Consider the following 23,874-nt stretch of genomic DNA (forward strand, 5'->3'; position numbering starts at 1 on the left):
ATGTACTACTGTACCGTACAACTATGTATAGCCCAAAATAAACAATTAATTAGTAACTCGGTCGTGTGTTATCAAAAAATTTACCCCCGCTTGTACTTCTTTTTCCTCCATTTTCGAAGAATATTCAGTCAGTCTGATACTGACTATTTAAACGTGGGCAGACAAAGGTGTAATATACGTATATTGTATACGTATACATTTATTTATTTATATACATATATACGCTATAAGGCTAGACGATGCTTGTTAAATCAATTAACGCCGTGTTTACAGTAATAATCGCAATAGAATACAATTACGACGGGACCTGGGGGTCTTCTCCTTGAATTAAATATTCACGCCGTCGGCGTGCGGGTACAAAACAGTGTCAAGATTAGCCCCCAGGGTGAGTCCTGTATAGAAATGAAGTCCATCCGCAGACAATAACGGTACGTATATTGGCACCCCGTCGCGCATAGTGTTGCCAAACTTGACACCTGCCCCCGAATAACGAACTCGAGTATCATCCCCCATCCCCCAATTACGCGTAACACAGACGGAAGGAGATATTATTAGGTCGGGCTGACTTCCTATTAGCAGTCAGGAATTTTAAGCCGCACTTTATTGGACTCCGAAGGGTATGATTCTACCCCTTGAGAGTGGGAAGGGGATCTCAGAGCTCCGATCGTCGGTTTCAGGGCAACAAAACGGACGCATGTAACGGACGGAGGTATAAAATACAAGGTCAGAAGGGTGAAGAAGGGGGCGAAGATCATCCGTGCGTAAGGTGTGCAAGTCCGAGATTTCGAAGCTCCTTCGACCGGCTCTCGGTTGTCTAGTGTCGCCAGACTAAACATAACCCCGCAGGGGTGTGCGCGTTATATAATATACCGGTGTTTACCAAGAGTCGGCAACACTTTTATATATCCACGGGTACAGCACCCCGGTGTCGGATGAAAGAACCGCGTCCCGAAAACGAGGTAGGTATGTGTACGCATATAACCGTACGCGTCTACTTTTTCCGACCAAAAATATCATCTAGCCTCTCCCCCCCTCTCCGCGCCTCCCTCGCCCAACAGCAGCGAGAATATACATAAGTAGTAAAAACTTGACCCGCGGGTCTCGTTGCTACGGACGCGCGGTCACACGGAACGTAACATCTTTTCAGTTATAGGTGTGTGTGTGTGTGTGTGTGTGTGTGTGTGTGTGTGTGTGAGTGTGAGTATATGTGTATATACAGGAGGCCAGAGACGAGGAGATGGACCGCGAGTCGAAGAAGAGAAAGGCAAATATTGAGACAGGTTAAAAATGTTAAAAGCGCTCCTCCCCCCGCCCCCTCATCGCCGCCGCCGCCGCCGCCGCCTCGCCGCCCTCTAGCTATCCCGCTTCCCTCGGTTCCCTAAACCTTAACATCATCATCTACGTGGACCAAACGAAATCATCGCTCGCGAGCTGTTACACACGTCGCTTCTGTGCGGCAACAAAGATACTGATCCGATCCGTTCGCGGTGTGTATCATGTGACGATCGGCTTCGCTGCGTATGGTTGACAAGTCGCTCTTCTTGCACAGATTCGCCTTTTATTGTCAGGGTGTACGGAAAAGAAGAAAGAAATTTTTTATCTATTTTTTTTGAAAGTAGGTACCATAGAAATTCCGGGAGAGCGTTTCAAATACGATATCTCGCAAACGAATATGAGCTTTTGATATTGATACTTAGAGGTAACGATTGCGTTTTTTCCATTTTTCATTTAAATAACACGTAAAAGAATATCGGAAAATTTTTGAATTTTTTTTTTTTTCGATGAACTATTAAAATACAGATTCTTGTAGGAAATTTCACGCTCTATGAAAAAAAAAAAGTACTGAAACAGAATTTTCCTAACTCTAACCGATTACGAGATGTTCGGCTATAAACATCGAGTCATCTTGAATACCTCTTGACAGTTAAATATACGAGAATTCTATTTCAGTACTTTTTTATAGACCGCACCTCTAGATATCAATATTAAGAAATCATGTTTGGCTGAAAAATTTTTTTTTTTTTCCACACCCTAGTATGTATGTGTTTTACCTACCGCGCAATGAACTTTTGTCGTTAATTATTAAACACTGTAACTTTCAACGCGGAATATTTAACAACTTTGTACCGAAATATTTGAACATACCTTTGCACAGAATTAAAAATCACTCTTTGCATTATTACAGTCTAGGTATGCCGACGTGACTCGGCGCTGATTCATCCAAGCTTCGCTTACAGTTTAACGTTATATGAGAAGTCCTGCATTATATAGTCAATACAACGCGGTATACTGATATCGTACAAACACTGTAAAATGGACGTTTCAAAATTACCTCCATCGATATTTATGGTTCACGTTTACTCCAATGATACCTTAAGTCACACCTTTGCTACGTGAACTAAATCGTGCTATAAATTTCCTGACCTGAGAGAAGCTCGGTGAACTTTTTCCGACTATAAAATGTCTACGATATAATCTATATCCTTTATTGCCACTCTGATATGGTATGAAAATTTGAACCAACCCATTCCGGCGTTTAACGCACGTGGTATTACAATTTTAAGAACTTAGCAGACAACATCTCACGTGTACGAGTACGAACCGCACGATATGACAATAATTAAATTAATTACAAATGAAAACAAAACCGTATCGTCCAAAAATTCTCAAATTCTTTTCAAACTCAACGCCAAGTACCTAAAATTCGCATCGAATTCCTTCGTCGATTTTATTTCGTTACTTGTGGAACAATCATCGACGGTGGCGTTGACAGGGCGACGAATACCGGAGTCCGAGGTGCTTGAACATATTGAAAAGATCGCTCGTGTGTCAACGAGAGAGACGCGTACGTGGCGTACAATAGAAGGAAAGATAGGAGGGGTGATGATGAGGGTTAACTTCGATACACCGACGCACAAAGTAAAAGTAATTCATGATCGAGTTAACATTGAAGGCGAATTGTTTGCGAGCGTGTTCCGATAAACGGAACGGCCGTTCCATCCTTGTCGCCGGTACAACAATTCGGGGTCGAGAGAGTGTCGGAGGGTGGATTCGGGGTGGTGTGAATCGGACGGGAGAAGCGAGAGAGAATATTATCATGGATTTAATTAATATTTCATTTGTATGCTATTTCTCCGCCCTCACCCCCCTCCCCCATCCTTACCTCTCACTCCCTCCCTCGTACCGTTTCACGTACGTTCGTACACGTATCTATACCTACCTACCTACCTACCTACCTTCCTTCCTTCCTTCCTTCTCTCGCAGAACCGACGAGACGCGCTACGCGCGGAGCTACGGAGATCCGGGCGAGCGTCGCGACGCCTCGCCCTCCCAGAATCCCAACACAGACGTCTGTATTTCAATTTAGCGCGACCATTGTTGGATACTAATATTATTCAGTTGGGAATTGTTTTTCACCGCCACCCTCCGTCCACCCCCATCCTCCCCCTCCCCCCAACTCCCCCCAACGCCCCCCGCACCCCGCCAAACCTCGACGAATGGATCGCCTGCAACGTTACCCTGGTACGACCAACCAATCGCGTACATTTCGCGTCGCGACGCCGACGCCGTAGTTGCGGAAAGACGGTGCTGCACCGTCGGCGAACGAAAGGGGGTGGAGAGGACGGTATGATGGAAGGAAGTAACGGGGAAATGCAAAGCGGCCGAACAATGGATGTGGATATATATATATACGTATATATATATATATCTGAGTGTTGGTACCTGTATATGTATAACGGAGAGGAGAGATGAGAGACGAGAGATTGTATTGATACAGATATTCTGACCCCTCTCAATGGAATATCCTACTATACAATTTCACCCAGTGGATTTGAACAATTTCCGAGTATACGTCGTAGACTTTCGGTGATGCAGGTGAACGGATTTTTCAACCCTTTTCAGCCGTCGTGGGCGTTGAGAAAGCCTGGATCGATACTCGATGCCAATTTTTGAGGGATCGGTATAATTTTACCGAGCACGACTTTGACGGATGTTTGAAAAATTTTTTTCCAAGGAAGCTTTCGTTTGGCATAAATATTGCAAATACTCCTTTCGAAAACTTTGTATTACGTGTGAGTCGATCGATCATCGTTCAACGATTAACGGTAATCACATAATATAGTGATAAAAAAAAAAAAAGTACCAGCTGGTTACTTTCAATTGTTTGATAAACTTTCCGGCACGTTGGAAAAAAAATTTGTATAATCGTAAGGATAAACTGTTGACGATGAACGGAGTAAAATCGGTTTCAAAAAGGCTGAACCTTGGATCGGATCTTTCATAAAGTAATTAAACACTACGCGAATGACGTGAATAAGGTCCCTGAATTACCTATTTGTCCAAGACTTAAAGCTGGTTGAAAATATTCGAGACGTTATCACGAAATCGGTACAACATACCGAATTGTAAGTATAAACGCATTAGCAATCGGCTGCAGCCGGTACTCGAGAAGTCTTTCTGCATGAGCTCGTATAATTTCCATGTCGTTGGTCAAATAACTATTAAGAATTGAATAACACGCCGAATTGCAACGCGGTAGCGTTTCGTAAATTTCTTAAAAATTGCCCAAGAATAAAGAAAGAGCTGCCCACAGCCGACGCGATATTCGAACAAGAGACGCAAGTTTGTTAATTGCTTTCCTGTAAAAGCTGTAATATATTCAAGTAAGAAAAAGAGAAAAAAAAAAAAAAAAAACAAAGTGAGAAATATTTTTTGGTGATCAACGGTGAGTCGGCAGACCCGCATGAGTGCAAAAGTAAACGAATAAAGAATAACTGAAAATGAGTAAACAATAATTGCGAATACCGAAAAAGTATCATACGTATATTACACACGCACGGTTCTGCGTATTGTTTCCTACATTCGAAACGGCCCGTTCAAATCGTGACGAAAAGTCGAAATGGCAAACGAAATAAGTGAAAAAAAAGAAAGTAAGAAAGAGAAAAAGAAAGAGAGAAAGAAAAAAATGCCACGCACACATCAAAACCGTATATACACTGTGGTTACTTTATTTGACGAGCAATGATTTCGGTTTCAGTAGTACCGTCTTATTTGTCCATCCATTAGCGCTACAATAACATGTCTATATCCATCTCTTTTCAACACGCTCGGTAACAGTCGGACAAATGTTGACACTGCCGTCTTCTTTAAACAACCCACTCTCTTCTGTACGACGAAAAAGGCCGATAAAAAACCTACAGTATCTCTGCTGCGCTCCCTCCTCCTCATCCTCCTCCTCCTGTATGGATAGGTACACACTGACACACCGTTTGGAAACGACGGCATGAACAACCATACGGGGAGGTCAGAGGTATCCATGATGTGGACACACCTGTACGCACGCATGCTTGCGTACACGACGTTTCGTCACGGCCGTGACAATCTGTTTTTATAAATTATATGTTATTGTAAAAAATTGCACGTTTCTCCTTGTCGAAGGTGTACTTGTGGGGAAAGCTTTACAGTTGTTAGGGGCATAGTTGAAATTCCGAATTTGAAAAGTTTCGAAAGCCCCGATGTCCGAGTATTTTGGTGTGCGAAACTTGAAGTAAAAAATTTAAACTTTGACGAAACATCAAAGTTCCGAAAGTGCGAGAATTAGAAAATTAAAACATCTGAAACATCGAAATTCGGCATGCTCGAAAATTTTCAGTTCCGTGAATTTCTGGCTTGGTGAAATTTCACCACGTTGATCGGTCTTTGTTTCGGATTTTCGATATTATTACGCCCGGAATCCTGGTCATTCTAATTTCTCGGTTCTTCTGATTTTTACACCAACGCGTTGCGTAAGCTCCGCCGTGTAAGTATATTTTAATTTCGAAATTTGACTCGATCTAAACTCTACTTTTCGTAACTTTGCTCAATCGTAACTTAATTTTTCGGAATCTTGGATTTCGGAACATTGAGCCGTCAGCCTTCCGACAATTCGAAACATTGCTGTTTCTTCAAAGTTTAACATCTTCTCTTCAACTTTCTCCACCAAATGATTCGGAATTAGGCGCTTTCAGAACTTTTCAAAATTCGTAACTTCAACCCCGCCGTATCTAAGGATTGCAAACGGCAATTCGACGGCATGAATAATTCCTGGTCAATGTGTTCACGTCTGAGTGAATCCAACTTTACCGAAATTGAAACGAATCGGTCCAGGCTCCCCCGCTTCGGAGGATGAGAGATTAACGAATTGAGCGAATGTCGAAAGCTTGCAAGCTGCAATGGCCGGATAATTTCGGATTCGCGAAACTCGACTGCCGGTGACAATGAGCCTCCCGACCGCAGGGGTTAACCTCTGGTATGTACGCCAAGGAGCGAGAGAACGACGACGAAGAAGGAGAGACGAGGCGGCCTCGGAGTCCTTTTGGAGCGAGATGGGGTTGAGCTGAGAAAGGAAGAAGGAAGGAAGGAGGATATTATTGAATAACGTTTCACATGCTCACCACGTAGCTTCATCCCTTCTTATATAATCCTCATCCTATTCACTCGCGGTCTGACCTTATATATAATACCCCTTGCGAACAAGGCGAATCCCGCCCAATCCGTCAGCAGGATCACCAGTATCTCGTGCCGTTTTCACAACCGAACAATATATTTGAGAACGAAGAATCGGATGGATCGTCTAAATGAAAATTTCATTAGGAAATAAATCATTAGCTATTACGCTGCATGCTGGAGTCGCAATGATCTGATTTCATCCAAAATAAGTAGAGAAATATCGTAAGAATCGTTGATTCGTTCTTTTCCCAAAAATTCAACTTCGCACACTCAAATTAATACCTGTCTTAGTCACGCGGTATATCCATATTTTTCACGTAGAGTCAAATTTCAGCTAAAAATATTGAGAATTCAGTGAGTTGTGATTTTTTTCAGTAGAATGATCCATTTTCCGATATTTTTTGTTGGTTTAGGAATTTTATTCATATTTAAAATTTTTTCATGCTTGATCTTTTTGAAGGATTTTTGTGAAGCTTAAGGGTTAAAAAATATACAACAAAGTTGTTCGCACCAATGACAGTGGTCGGCAAACACGAATGAAACAACATTCCTACTACGCTATATGCGACATGGACTAAAATCTGAGCAAATTCGAATTCGAACATACAAGTTAAAATTCCAACAATTTGAGAAAATATTTTCTAAAATTCTGATACTTTCGATCCAATTCTAATGGATTTAGGCTTATCTAACTCACCGCACAGAGATCTCTGGAGATCGCTTGTAAAGATTTCTCAAATAGTTATAATACCGGAACGAATATCGAATCTGATCATTGAGCAAATTGAGCCCAGGAAATTCCAACGGCATAAAAGAATCACCGAATTTAATTATTTTCAGAGTTTTTCTCAAATTTTCGATATCGATGCTCATGTTGTACATAAATTTCTTCAGAATCATTCAACTATCTTATCGTAGGGATATTGTTCAATTATGGGTTTCACGGTGATTGGTTATTTCAAACGGTTTTCACTCGTTTCTTAAATTCTGAATCGGACGGTTCGGCCGATCGCCGGTTTCCTCCCTACCATGCCTCGACTTCAACCCCGTGCGATGATATTAAAATTGTCTTCTATAGGTACTGTATATATAATACCTTGAAACGCGATATTATAGAATCCCCCGGAAGACCTTCGATCGCACTTATATATATATATATATATATATATATATATATACATATATATATAATATACAATATACATGTACATATCTTTGTTATTCATCGCCTCGAGGGTAACCTCGATATTAATATTCTTTAATTCATTATTTACGAACTCTACGTGCCTCCTGGCATTTTTTCCAACGTCCCCCCCAGCTGTTCCTCGTTATGCGACGTGAGACTATTTAATACTTCATCTCCGATGATTCACGAGTTTCGTATATACTTTCGTCTCATAATTATCCCTTCGGTTCTTGTTTCTTCGCCTCATTTTACTCGTGTCATTCATTTTTCAACCCCATCGCACGTAACGCTTGCACTACGAGCATTATCTTGTCAATTATATACACGGATACGCAAATGGTGACACAATAAACCAAGCGAGAAGTTTCTCATACTCCCCTGCGTACGGTTAATTTTAAATTGCATAGATATACTTGTACATGTATCCATTGTACGCGCACATCTATGTACGTATGTAGGCCGAATTGAGATTTAATTTTAAAGCGATTAGCCGCACGCGACTGAATAAAGGTGTTGACCTGCAATTGACAACGACGAGGAGGCAAGGGGGAGGGGGTTAACCACGCGAGGGGAAACACAGCCCCCGGTTCAAGGGTAGCTTTCCCCCCCTCCCCCCCCATCTTTTATCTTTTTCTTTCCGTTTTATTTTGTTTTGTTGTTTGTTTGTTTGCTTTTTTTTCGGTTTTTTTTTTGTTTTCTCGCACCACACCGACCGCGCACACGACTTTACACGTGGGATATCAAGATTAAAGACATCGTCTCGCAATTATTGACAAATTCAATAGCGTCTGTTACTGTTTAACTCGTTCCGGCGAGGCGTTTAAAAGGAACGCTTTCAAAGCTGGGATTAGGCAAAAATTATCACTTGTAACAAAAAAAAAAAAAAAAAGAAACGTGCTATATTAAGTTTAAGATTTGTAATTTTGTACAAACTCCTGAAGTGATTCTCGATACTTGTTTTCGTTTAAAAAAAATATTTTAACTGTTATAACAAACACGTGATCGTGTATTTATATCGGCAAGTGAAATATTCCTCTGCGTATACACGACGGCATCGATGTGTAATTTTTGGTACTGAAGAAAATTACCACCACGTGCTTAAATCGCGTTTTATAATAATAATCGCGTATACGTATTTAATGAATAAGTTTCGGCAAGAGCTTGAACTAACACGATGCGTGCAAACCGTGCAGAGATAATTTGCAGTGATCGAGAGTGAATTTTTCCATGAGTTAATGTTAATTAGTTGACGTGAATTTGATCGAGTGACCCGGACGTATTTCATATGTCAGTTGCTGCCCATTCGGCCCGTCCATGTGGGAACAGGGGCTGGTTGCCCATCGCGTGAAAATATCTACGCGTACCTATGATGCGGGACACGCATATATAGGCGTGATTACCTGAACCTGTGTATTAGCGCGAGGTACTCCGTGTCAAATCGAGTGCCGCACCACGAAATTCACAAACACCGGTTTCGTACGTACAACCGCACGGCTTTCAAATTTCCCAGTTTATGTGTGCAAAACATTTCCGAATTTGCGAGAGGAAAAAAAAAAAAAAAAAAAAAAACGATCGCGCGTGTTCCGATTTCGGGAGATATACAACGACGATACTTTAAGAGCGGGAAGTTACAACGTGTCGCAAAAATTCGCGAATTCGGGGTTGAAGTTCCGAAGAATTTGAAGAGTTACGAAAGCGTCTAATTCCGAATTATTTGGCGGCGAAAGTTGAAGTAAGGAAATCGAACTTTGAAGAAACAACAAAGTTTCGAACGGTCGAAAACCCGACGGCTCAAAGTTCGGAAATCTAAGATTTCGAAAATTCAAGTTGCGATTGAGCAAAGTTTCGAAAAATAAATTTTCGATCGAGTAAAATACCGATTATTAAAATATACTCACGCGGCCTGGCTTACTCAACTAGTGCGTATAAAAAATCAGAAAAACGAAGAATCGTAATGACCAGGATTCCGAACGTAAGAATATGGAAAATCCAAAACAAAGAAAGATCAGAGTGGTGAAATTTCACCAAGCCAGAAATTTACAGAACAGAAAATATTCGATGCTTCAAGTTTCACGCCCATAAAATTTCCAAATTTGGCGCTCTCGGAACTTTTCAAATTCGGAATTTCAACCCCGTCCCGGTTTCTAAAAACAAGAGGAGCAGTTTATTCCACTACGACGGAAATCTAACGACTATTCGTATATTTTTCCAACCGCGTCCAAGAGCGATTAAAAAACCATGCAAACTTTTCTCGGTGGATAAATATTCGAAATTCTAAAATTCACTGCAAAACCTCAATTTCTCGATTAAAATTTGTAAAAAAAAAAAAAAAGCACTTTCATTGTTACAGCCGTAAGAACGAGGGTTTCGCTGATACGACGACAATGGAGACGAGCACTCGCAATAGTACCGACCTTCCTCTACCTGCCCACTATGCAGAGCAGCAGATATAACGTAGGTGGTTAAAAGGTGCGTACGGGGGTAGACGACGGTGGTTTCGTCGAAGGGGCAAAAGCAGGAACGGCATTGAAAGTGACGAGGAGAGGAGAGGGGAGGGGAGGGGAGGGAGTAAGAAATTTCTTCGCTTTATCTTTGTTCAAAACACTCGCGGTGGTTTCCCCGGTGTAAGGATCGTCGATTAACAAAGGAGGGTAAGAGGTATCAGTAATACATACTACACTGAACTAAAACTACCATTATACGCTATTATATTATATCACATATTATTTATAAATAAGTTTTGAAGCGGGCGGGGTTTTTTTTCATGCCTCACCTCGGCTCATTCTTTCCGATCCTTGCCGGCGATGGTGTTCCACTGTTCTGAATGCGCGTTCGTACACCGCTTACACGAACCAACGCGGAACAATTCGATGGAGCGAGTGTGTTGTACATATTCACTCGTTCATTCATTCTCTCATTCATTCGCTCACTGCTATATAATATAATAATAAGTAAAAAAAGGCCCCCATTGTTCGATTGTTTTCGAGTTGGTTCTCTCTCCACGCTGCGACGCGAAGATGGCTGCATCGCGCACCGCGTGCCACAGCCACAGGACTCGAAGGACTCCAAGGACCCGAAGGACCCGAACGGGCGCGCTGCGGGTGCGCAATTTCGAGTGGATGCCTCGCCACTCCCGGGATTTTTTCGCCTCTATATTTCTCTTGCCTCGATCCTTCTCCTTTACCATTTCCTCGATCCTTCCTGCGGCGCTCAATTGAGCGCGAAGAGTTCAAGATCCGATCCAAGCTGCCCCGTGAATGCATTGTTCGTAAGACCGCGCGAATGGACTTCTTCACCATCTTTACAATAATTTCTTTCCAAACTTGCAGTTTCTCGACATGCGGTCTGCAATTCATCCCGCTTAGAGTTAGTTTTCTTACGCGCTTACGGACGAACCTGCGTTTATAGAAGCCTGCGATGATCGAGAGATCCTTGAACTAGAAAATTATTCACTCGACATCGTTTCGGTTAGATCGAAATCCTGATATTATTTCTCAGGTGTGCTTGACCCACGTCGTTTCACGTGTCTGTATACGTATAACAAGTGGTTATCGATGGTTTGTTTTTCCTTTTTCGATTTACCTACTTCCAGTCTTTTATTCGCTTGGATTCTTTGCAGACACGAAAACTCCGCCGGTACGTAGGGTACGATATATCGTAAAATTTTTCTTTCAAATTCGAAGAAAATGGGCTTGGATGCGGGAAAAAAATTTGGAAAGAAGAATTCGCGTGTATATGTATATCCCAAATATCGGCGCCGACAAAAGAAATTATTGCTTCTTATAATAGCCGGTATAAATGTTCGATTCATATTAAAGTCTAGTATCTTGGAAGAGAAAAACTTTCGCATGGTCTCGATAATGAAAAATCTATACGTATTCTTTTCCAGAGGTTACTTAGTGAATAGACAAATCTCACAACGTTAATACGAAAGCGCAGCTTTTTCGCCAAAGGGTTTTAAAACTGATTGTTTACATTCTAGGCGTACAAAGTTTACCTCGATAAAAGGACGATTGAAAATCGTGAGTTGGTTTACTCAAGAGATGAACTTTCGGGTTCGATTACTGACTTCCTAGAGCCGAGATGATTATAATACAATAACAAGCTAAAACAGAGTTCTTCTTTTTCGACAGTGACAGACAGATTTGGACCCTCTCGTTAACGAGATTCAGGGTGTCTTTAAAGTACGGCATTGCTTCCGGGGAAGGTGAGAAGGAGAGAGATAGAGAGAGAGAGAGAGAGGGTGGGTGCCGGGAATGAAATAAAATTATCATAAGTGAGCGATAAAGGCAAGGCGAGAGCGGTAAAAAGAGTATTTCTCGTATCGGTCGTAATATTTTCTTTCTGAACCAGCACGGGAAGGGTGGATCTTGGAGGATATGGTGCCGGTGACTATAAGCTGCAACGATATAACCTATATTCTAATCTTAAACGCATCTGGCGGCTATTGCCTCCGGAAGGCCGATTAAAATTTACATACAAATTGCAAAGAAATTCTTAAACAGACGTACTTACACAGATTTACACTCGCGTATAGGCGATAATAACGTCGGTGGAGGAAAGGAAAAGAATCCGTTGCAGCGGCGCTCCAACTGAATCGCAAGAAAAATTACAGCCGCGTAGTTTGAACAGGAACGAACTAATACTGAAAAAATACTCAAACATACCTATTTTTAGGAGTTTTTTTATTTATTTAATTTTTTTTTTTTTTTTTCTTTAAGATGACGGAAACACTTGGAACAATTCGAATTTCAGGACTTTATTATTCATAGTTTCAAGAACGCTTCATAATTTTTTCATTAAAATCAATAACAAAATGACAGCATGGCGCATATAAGAAAAGAACGATCATGTTTTCAATCCGGTAGCGCAGATTCCTCGGTCAATTTTTATACAATCGAATTGAAATTTTGACACAATTTTTAAAACTTATCTATCGATTCGAGCTAGGGGCTAGATTTTTCAATTTCTATCCTAATATTTTTTTTAACAACTTTTTGTTCAAAATCGTTTATATTTGAAACGAAATTTTTTCATAAAATTTAGGCTACGAGCTCGAACCCAACAAAATGTTGTTAACTCAAAAAAAATTTATTTATATCCGCCATGCCGCTGTGTTGTTATTAATTTCAACGAAAAAATTAAAAAATGTTCTTGAAACTATAAATAATAAAGTCCCGAAACTCAAATCGCTCCAAGTATTTTCTTTTCTTTACAAAAAAAAAAAAATAAAAAAATCTTCAAAATAGGTATGCTTGTAGACTGACGAATCTATACCCCCCCCCCCGCCCGATAAGGTAAGTGGAATGATTATTTTACAGGGCATATTCGATGAAGATGAAAAAAATTTTCGAAACTATTTCAGATGAATTTAAGACCGTTTTTGCACTAATAATGCTATTCGAACAAAAAATGTTTACAATTGTCACGTTTACCCTTCATGTTATACTTTTGTGTGAGAATCTTACAATTGAAAAAGATGCGAGAAAAAGAGTATAAAAAAAAAAAAAGAATTGGAGCTACTTTCTGTGTAGATTGTTTATGCAACGTGGTGGCGGCGAGGGTTTTGAAAAATGCAAATACACAGACATAACCCGTGCATAGGTACCTATATACATACGGAGTGTAGAAGTTGAGCTTATTTCAACGGAGTGTTTGAAGAGGACCGTATATATTTACTATTGTGGTGCCGAGTGGCAAAAGAGCGTGGAAGTAGGTATCTATCAAAACTGTCGGCCGACTATAAAGGGCGTATGCAGGGTGCAGAGACTGCGAGACTGGATACAATAAAAACATCAGCGAAACCCTTCACCCTGTCCGGTATAACCGGCGATAAAGACGGTCCCGTTTTCTCATCCTTAAAAGAAGCAGAACTCGACGTGGAAAAAGAAGAAGAAGACGAAGAAGAAGAAGTAGGAAGGAACGGACCACTGTTTGCATAAGAACGTTCAAAAATGCACGGTTGGATTAAAATCTTACATCAGAGTCCAGCACGCATTTTAATATGCGAAATTTTGAACAGCCCAACGTCGAATCGAAATTCAATCCATCAATCAAGAAATCAAGATAACGAATTGAAGACGTTGAATTTATCGCGAATGAAGAACTATTTTTTTTTTTTTTTTATCAGCAGCGATATCAGGCCACGTGGTGTCGTCGAAGAAAGGAATAAAGAATGATAGGAAAACGTCATAAAATTCACTCCCCACACCCTATGACGAAAGGGTGTAATAAATGGCCGGATTATCAGAGCTAGAGAGGTTTGTGCGTTTGACAGAATAGATATATAATCTAAATGGGTTTTCGATATACTGTATAATAATACCCGAATTATAATCGGGCAACCGAAGCACGTCGGAGACCTTTTCAACTGTATACACACATTTAATGTTTGGAACAATGCTGCGTTATATTATGACAATCTTCGTACCAAAATGATATGGTAATACACACTGAGATATATATATATATATATGTATATAGTTATAATTATCAGGGTGTTTGAGGAAAAAATAATCTGCGATTTTCCTCCATGACACCGCCTAAAAAGTATAAATTTTTTTTTATCGCTTACATCAATCATATTATCAATTTACGTCACTAAAAAGCCCCACTTGTTAGTAATATCAAGTCTCCGATTGATGTTTAAGGAGCGTGTCTGACGACTTTTTCATTAATAATTCAATCTCATAAAATAGTTATAATTTGATATGAACTTCTAATTTATAAGAATAACATTCCCGGTTGATATATCGTTGTGACGGGCAAGAAATAATAATTGAAACGCTACAACGAGTTTCTTCGCAAATTCAAAAAAGATTTGAAACAAAAGTGAAAAACGAAACGAGCGCAATCTTTCACGTAACGAAGAAAGCTCGTATTTTCACAGAATCTTTCTTTTGGCCTGAGCAAACTTTTTAGCGGGTGCCACGGTGGAAAATCGCGAATTATTTTTTTATCAAACCCCCTAATATATATATATATATATATACACACCTATATCTATGTGTATGTAAATTATCGTGCGACTTGGTGTGCGTGTAAAATTGGGCAAAAGGATTTATTCGGTCACGTGTCACGACGAAGGCTGGTTAAATTGTGTCCCGATTTTGAAGAGACTCGACGGGGAATATATCGGACAATTATTCCGCGGCGGTTATTTGTTTGATTTCAATAGCCGGTATATACCGGTATAATACACATAGACGAACCCTCCTGCGTGCCACCCTATTGTGGCTGACGTCTGGTTTTGTGAAACCTAGAAGTGGCGGATTTTAATCGCCGCTGCAGCCCACTGGGGTAGAGTTTTAAGTTACCCCTGGTGATCCTCCCTCTCCATCTCAAAACCCCTGCAGCCACCCTCGGCTAGACTAGATTCGAAACCCCATCGACGGCTAAATACCTCGACAAATTTTCAACGTCCGTGATCATGAATGTATAACCGCTTCTTCGCAACAATAATTAATCCATCAATTTTTTTCCACAATATTATTACGCTAGTTTTATTACGATCGAAGTGAGAAAATCAAACTTTTCGCACAACGAGAACGATAAAAGCTTTCAACATACGTGATGATATGCGTGAAACTTTTCACTCATTTTGCAACTAGCGAAATAATTATTGTATGCTCGTTTGTTTTTTCAACAAAAAGATTGAACCCATATTTCGTGCACACGATTCGTCTGGTTTTTTATAATTCATCATTTATATCATCGGTATTAATACGAATCGCTGATTTTAAACAAATATTTTCTACAAATGTAAATATGCAGTGATCCTGCAGTTTATTGCCAAAGTTCCTTGATCTGCCGATGACACTCGTAACAAAGACAACGATCGTTGTGTGACATACCGGATAATGATATTTAAATTTTTATTACCGCTGCGATAATTTTCGTACAAAGTTCGGAACGAGATTTGAATGAAAGCACCTATACATGTAAAATACTTAATAAGCGGTTACACCCAAATGTAATTAATCTTAATTCGTCCCTCCCTCCGCACCGTTCAAACTAATTAGAACACCTCTAAATAAGAAGGAAGGCGCGAAGAAGTAACGCGCGGGGAGGGGGAGGAAGAAGTTAAGATCGAAAGAGATGAGTATATACACACACACATATATATATATGTAGATAGAGAGAGAGAGAGAGAGAGAGAGAGAGAGGGAGAGAGAGAAGTAAGAAATGGAATGAAAAACAAACGTAAATAAAGTAAAATAAAAATAATTGATGAAAAAAAAAAAAGCAAGAAAAAGAACAAAAAAAAGAAAAAAGAAAAATCGTTGGAAAGTTTTTAATTCAAATTTAATTCCGAAACCTCGGTGAAATATAAATCAGACGATGGGACGAGACGGGGAACGCCTTCCGCTCTGTACCAGCCATAATTCGAAAAACTTTCGAGCAAACAAAAGTAGGGACTTTTGTTCCAAGTTTTAGTTCGGAAGCTGGTTGCGACGGAGCGACGCCCCGACAGTGTTTTGTTCGCTTTGTCTCTTCTCGTTCTTATACCGCGAATAACCAAACTGCCAAACCCCCATACCCACGGCCATAAAACTGGATGCCAGTTTGTAAGGTGGATCAGGTTCGTCCTGAAAATATCCGCCATATTGTTCTGTGACATCGAATTTCATGAATCTCGATCCCTGATCCGAACTCGTTGACACCAAACCTCGATAACTCGTGTCTAACGAATTACAGTGTTCACGGTGATAAAGCCAAGTGATTTTGGGGAAAGTAGGAGAAAGCTTTGTGAAAATAGAATTCATATAGTACTGGCCAAATAGAGCAGAATAGATATTGGACATCAGGATTTTCCTTGTTTTCATCGTTTCGGAATTCTTTCGACTGCAACCCCAAGAATATGTTCATATAATATTTGAAAAAAAAAAAGAATAAAATAATCCTATGTAAATATAAAAATCTTCGGATAATGTTAACACGTGCTGGAGGGACGATTGAAATTTTAAATGTAAAATACGTGCGAAATTTTCGTTGTGTTTTTATTGTTTTTTTTTTTTTTTTTTTTTTTTCTCGTAAACTAAAATGAAGTGAAAACATTTTATTTGATGGTTGAGAACGATGTTTGAACTTGCAACCAAACGTGGGAACAAAATTATTTGAGATGATCAAACGTATAATCCGAATACATAACGACACTCGATTAAACCGTAAAAATTATCGTTTTGTGATGTAATAAAGAATTTTTAGATTCGCTGTATTTGATTTTTGGTTTTGTGTCAAGCTGGAAGTATTATAAACATCGTTCTCAAGCATCAAATTCATGTTTTCAAAAACTATTTTAGTTTATGCAAAAAAAAGTAACCGATTGTCCAAAATAAGGGGATCTTAGGGGGAAATTGAAAAACAAATCGGCTACTTTTAGAGAAACAGGGGACTCGCTGTGTAGCCTGGAATTAAGGATTTCCGACCAACAATTATCGAAAGTTTTACACCGATTTCTTTCTTTCCTTTTTATTATTATTATTATTATTATTATTGTTGTTATTATTATTATTATTGAAAGAAAACCGTGGAAACGCTTCGATTCCGAGATCCTATTCCCGTTACGTGACAGTTGGGTATTCGGCTGGGTGTAAATCGTCAAGATATTTCACAGGCAAGATGATCTATCGGAGCGATTGGCTCGGATAGGTTTTGATCCAGGACTTGGATTACGAGGAATCGGTGCATTGTGGGTGTTAATTAATGCACGCGGTGCACGCGGCCGGGATGGGCGAGATAGTCTCTGGCCATTAATTAGGAATGAGCTTCGGCTAGGCGTCGCCTAGATCACCGTTCTCCTGCACGGTTGATCCTCCAAAAACGGCCGTACGAGTGAGGTTAGGAATTAAAAAAGATCGGAAGATAAATCGCATCGAGCGAACGCGAATTGATCTATTCAATGGAATTTTTTTTGAAATTTAGAATATCGAAGTACGGAAAATTCAAAATACACAGAAAGGTCCGAGCATGGAAACCTACTTGAGAATTCTTGTTTCGATTTTCATACTTTACTTTTCTACAATTTGTCTCTTCTATTATAGTTCGTCATTCTGTATACATACAGTTAAAATTTTTAATATTCTACGAGATAAATTGTCACGTTTTTGAAAATACGACATCGCGACGCTTTTGTATTCTAATGTTTTCGCACTTTCGTCCCCACTTGTTTCGGTAAAAAAAAAAAAAAAAAAAATAACTGTCAATGAAACGGAAATAAAAAATTTAGTTGCGCGGTAAAGAATATTTGTAAAATTCTAAAATGAAAGAAGGCTGTCAGTTTTTGACAATCGATAATACATGAAATGACCGGTGTAATAAACGGGGCGGAATGTGATCCTCGTTGGTTTCAAAGAGAGAGAGAGAGAGAGAGAGAAAGAGAGTGAGAAATACAAAATTAAAAAAAAAAAAAATTAAAAAAAAAAAAGGAGAGGAAAAAAGAAAAATATTGTACGATGTAATATATAGAGTGCGGAGAAACAAAAGAATTCTTTATGGTTCGGACCGCCCGTAGCTTCGATCAATTTCGAGTTGTTCCCCTCCTTCCGACGGATCGCAAAGCGTAGGTATAACGTATAAAAAGTCAATTGAAAAGTAGTCGAGAGTACAATAACTTTGATTCTATATACACGCAGTGGGCGATATCCAACCGCGCTGCTGGAGCAGAGTTTTCTGAAACGAAATGTCTGTAACGTACCGAATATTAAACGCCGTCGTGCAATATGCGCATACTTCGAATCCCTGAAATTAACAATAGACGCAATCCGCGTGTATATTTGACGATTTTATTATTTTACCCGTTTAAGCGTGCTGCGCGTTCGTCGTACAGACGTTTCAGATCTAAATCTGCGCGGTAGCTGAAAAGTTATTTGTTTTTTGAATTGTGCTTTTCTTTGCACCGACTTTGTCCGTCGATATCGAATCACTCTTTTTTATTTAACGAAGACTTCTCGTATTATATTTATGACAACGGATAATAATTGCTGGGATCACCGGTTGTTCGAAACTTTTCATGGGAAATCGTTCGTGAAAATGGGAGGAAAAAAATTTGGGGCCGGATTGAAATTCCGAATTTTTTCAGGGGAAAACTTGAAGTAAAGAAATCAAAGTTTCGAATAATCGGAAACCCGACAAGTCAAAGTTCCGAAATTGTGAAGATGAGAAAATGTAAAAGTCTGAAACATTGACGTTCCGAATGATCCAAGATTTTCAGTTCCGTGAATTTTTGATTTGGTGAAATTTCACCACTTTGATCTGTCGCTGTGTTGAATTTTCGATATTTTTGCGTTCGGAATCCTGGCAATTCTGATTTTTTACACCCACTCGTTGAATAAGCTAGGCTATGCGAGTAAATTTAAATTCTTTACGATTTTGCGCTATCGAATTTTACTTTGCGAAAATTAGCTCTAATCGTAACTTGAATTTTTGGAATCTTGCATTTCGGAACTTTGAGCCATTGGGTTTTCGGCCGTTCGAAACTTTGTTGTTTCTTCAAAGTTCCATTTCCTTACTTCAGGTTTCGCCATGAAATAATTGAGAATTACACGCTTTCGGAACATTTAAAATTGGGAAATCGAACCCGACCCCTAAAATCTGGCTCAGGGTTGATCGTATTGAAAGGAAAAAATTCTCAGTTCATTCGAAATAAATCTACACACGTTGTAAGTAAATAAGTGGGTATCGAAAATCGTATCGGATCACTTATAATCGATGTACAATAATTTCCCGCAGTCCCATTACGCATCGAAATTCTACAACACAATACAAACACGTTGTGTCCCTGACCGCAGTTCCCGAGTTTCTCGATTCTTTTATAAACCATATATAATCACTCCCCGTTTAGGACAGAAAAAATCTCGAATTACTCGAGGAAGACAGGCTGCAGAACGGCGGGACAACGCTCGGCCAGAATTCTCGACGCATGTAACGGACAGGTAAAATACAAGGATATAAACGCAGGCCGTTGTGTGTAAGTAGAGAATACGTTTTAAACGAACGAATTTCGCCTGTCTTTCCTACGTTGTGCTCGCGTTATGTACACTACTGTACATAAATAAAAGGCAAGTATAAGGTTTTTCCCTGTGAAAATCCCTCGCGTAGCAGACACTCGTCTTCTATCGGCGCAGAACGCAGAAAGGTACGAGAGAAAGAGAGAGAGAGAGAGGCCGAGTGTCGTGTTTCGCACCCGACACGCCCTAAAAATTTACTTTATTTCATTCCCTAACTGAATTATTGTCTTTCGATTATATGCCCCACTGTGTAACTCAATATCCAATGATTTACGGAACCCAATATCGATTCGCACACAATGCCTCGTAGAGGATACGTCCATGTGCGGATACGCGTGTGTTGCACAAACATACGCCCGTCTGACCGTCTTCTCCGCGTATTCCACCCGGTTGGAAAAACGAAAAAAAAAAAAAAAAAAAGAGAAATGTCCCAGCAATTCGACTACGATTTTTGAATTGATCTAACCATTTTTAGTGTATGACCGAGTGAGATGAAAGTAAAAAATTACGAGTCGAATGTTGGTGGTAGAATTTATATGTTAAGATTACAAAAATTTGGTGTCGTATTCGCCAACAGAAATGTGACAAATATCGCAAATTCGTTCGTTACTTTGTGAAAAAAATTGTGAAATACGATCGGTTTGACGAATGGTTAAAAAATTGATGAAATTTTCAGTTACTTAAACAGAGCTCGCTTTAACGAATGATAAAAATCGACTCCGTGTTGAAAAACCCCTGGGACACTTTCAAAGAATCGACGTTAAATCGGGACGAGTAGTAAAATTGAAGATCGGATCAATTTTTTTTCTCTTCAAACGAAACAAGTGTGCCGAATAACAAAACTGCGTTAATTGATTCGAGCCACGAATCAAATGGTGGTAAATAACACCTTCGAATCAGATCGATCGAGGGTTTCATTCGCGAAGACACCGTGGAACGCGATCTCTTCGAGGAAGAATTATACACTACCCCGAGTAGAACGGTGAAAAGGACGAGTTCCTTAAAAAACCTCAGAGAAAAGCGCATCGATTTCCGGCAGGCATCCCCGTAAACCGATATACGTTTCTTGCGTGTACCTGGCTTACTTCGGCGCGTTTATAACAGTCTGGAGGGTGGAAAGGCGAACGAGTAACGCACCTCGCAATCGAAGCAAGACGCGTTAGGCGAACCTTGTTTAAAGATTAGGGATTAACGAGCATCGACGTGTGTGGGTGACAGGTTACGAGCAGGTATGCCACTGCTTATACCTACCCCTTTACCAAATGGATTCAATTCGTAAAATGCGAGCTGCTGGTTTCCTACCTCGAGAAAGAATTAAATTCCCAATTCCCATTGAAGAGGGGAGTCCTCGCCACCCTGCCATCCTACGGCCAGACACGGGGATGATAAAGAGAGATCCGAGGGATGAAGAATTCTATTGTACGATTCGACATTGAGCCTTTGGTCGCCCCGATGCATGATATACTACGGAATAGTATAGTGTAAGGTCGATTGTAATTCCGGGCGACGTTTTAACCATGACAAATATATTCGAACCTCGACTGTCGATGAGTTGGAAAAAAAATTCCCATCCATTTTCTTTTTTTTTTTTTATCAATAGCAACCCTACGGACAGCAAAAATACATCTTCCGAAGAAGAAGGTGTCTTTTCGAGGTCACAAGCCGGCGCAAGTTTCGTGCTTTCTCGATACCTTATCGTGCAGATAACAGTTGTTCGTGAAAAACGAGGAAAAGTGATGGAAGTCCACGATGCAACGGAGAAGGTATCGTAAAAGAAGAAGACCAAGAATCGACGAAAAGTAGAGGAAACAAAAGCTGCCCGAAAAGGATTCCCGATTGTTGATATCTGTCGAGGTTGATCCTCGGTTAAAGACTTGAATAAGAACAATATATATATATATATATATATATATATATATATATATATGTATGTATATTTATATATTCGTTTGAAAAGGGTTGATCGCTGTGGTACACACACATGTATATATACGTATATGCCAAACTAGGCGTATCGTGAAATTAGATTCAAATGAAGAAGCCCTTCGGTAAGTTTGACATATATCTTTGATCAAATATATTAATATGAAGCGAGGAGATACCGGGTCGAGTAAAACGGACGATAGGAAGCGGGGTGAAAAGAGGGTTTCGTGTGTGCCCAGGTGCGGAAATCTCTTCATATACGCGCTGCACGCTTGAGCAAATTATTTCATAACGCTGATCGTAGTCTCTCTCTCTCTCTCTCTCTCTCTTCCTTAATTTCATTTCATTTCATTATTTCGGCTCGTCTCCCATGCCTACTCCATTCATCGCGTTCTAACTCCTTTCTACCCTCGCGTAGATATATTGTGGGTAGGTAGGTACGCACACCGACTGTGGGTCATTAGGTCGCGAGGCCGTAACCTATTATAATATATCACGTATGTTTGTGCCTTAAACGTACCGCGTTCGGAAACGGGCAAGGTATGGGAATACACCCCTTTTATCTGATCATTACCCACCCTTTTATACCTCGTTTAAAAACGGGAGACCGGCAAGAGTAGATCGGCACGGATAATACGGCAGATTAGCGAACAAGCTAATCTGTTCAAAAGTTTTTCAAACCTGCAGCGTATCGTGACTATTATTGTAATACCGGTCAGGAGTGGGTAAAAAAGAACATCGACGTTCCCTTTTTCTCACCCCGGAAATGTACGAAGCGTCGGATTGCCTCGCCCAGGTATACTTTTGTATTCTCGAAAAAGTTCACTTCTCAAGTCGGACAATTTTCACATAGTTAAGTAAAAATAGATGTTATTCTAAGACGAGATTATGATTAAACGTGAGAATCACTCACCGTAGATGATCGGCAGGTGAACTGGAGCAGCGGAAGGTGAAGGCTGCAGGCACTTGAACTTTCACTCACACTTTGCACGTAATAGACAAAAAAACCGTCAAGTTACTGAAACGAGTATTCCGTGAATTAGAAGCAGAAGAAAAACGAGTTTTAAAAATTAATTATGATTAATATATACAAATGGTCGAAATTTTCAAACGACGACAAATCTCAATTAATAATCGAATTTAATTAACAACGTATCGGCTTCAAAATAAATTCTACTGGGCTCGAACGAATTTGTAATTGAATCGATACGAATTTGCAGTATGATTTTAACATTACGTAATAAATAACTGATCAGTGTTTGAATTTTTTTTCTTTTCTTTTTTTTTTTGCGCATAGTTGCCCGTTTAAAAAAAATATTATTTAATATTAGTTAATTTCATCGACCGTTCAAATCACTTGGAAGAAATAATTAATGAAGTTTTTTAAACGCAAGTCACTTTGAACGGTCTTTAAATATACAAATAGTAATTTAAGTTGGCTAATAAATTATTCAATCAAATAAAAGCACAATCGCGTTGATTCGGTTATACCTACGTGATATGAGATTCAAGTGCGTCTGATCTTTTCGAACCTCACGAATACAAAAAGCACTTTTGGAGATGAGGACGAAACGAGTAGCCATATCAGGGTGGCCGCAAATTTACAGGAAAAAAAATTCCATGACATTTTACCAGTTTCAACAAGTTACCAAGTCCCTGAATCGTTCAGCTTATCAACTCTGTAATCGGTTGAAATTCAATTCAAATTTGAGAAAAATATAACGTACAAAAGAGTCAATTTAAGCCGATTTATCTTCTCGACGAAAGCAAGTCAACCTGTCACCTCATAAAAATGATTTCCAACTCCCATGACAGAAAATTGATATTTTCAGTATTTTCCACGACCAAATTAAAAATCCCCCGACAATTCCAGGTTTTCCAGAAGTCTGGCCACCCTGCCGATCTATCGGTGTATACAGCTACTTGTTCTTGCGCGCGGTGTTTCGTTTCTCCCATAAAGTGGCTGTTTCGCACCAAAAGATCGCCTCCCCCCGAAATTTTATCGCGGTGCATGCGGTATAACGAAAAGTGTGATAGAATGTGTAGAGAGCAGGGTGCACGCAAAGACGTTTAAATCGAAGTGGAGAGGTGGTAAAATAGAATCGCGGAGCAGATCGCCGTGTACATACAATATACACATATATATATACACGCGAACGAGTGTGCGTCGCGAGAGAATCCAATATAACTGCACACGTTTATAGGGACAGTGAGAATATATTGGGAGCGGATATTGAAATACTTGTTGGTAGTTTGAGTCGAAGGCGA

The sequence above is a fragment of the Neodiprion lecontei genome, chromosome 5 (genome assembly GCF_021901455.1).
Source record: "Neodiprion lecontei isolate iyNeoLeco1 chromosome 5, iyNeoLeco1.1, whole genome shotgun sequence".
In the NCBI taxonomy this organism is placed as follows: Eukaryota; Metazoa; Arthropoda; class Insecta; order Hymenoptera; family Diprionidae; genus Neodiprion; species Neodiprion lecontei.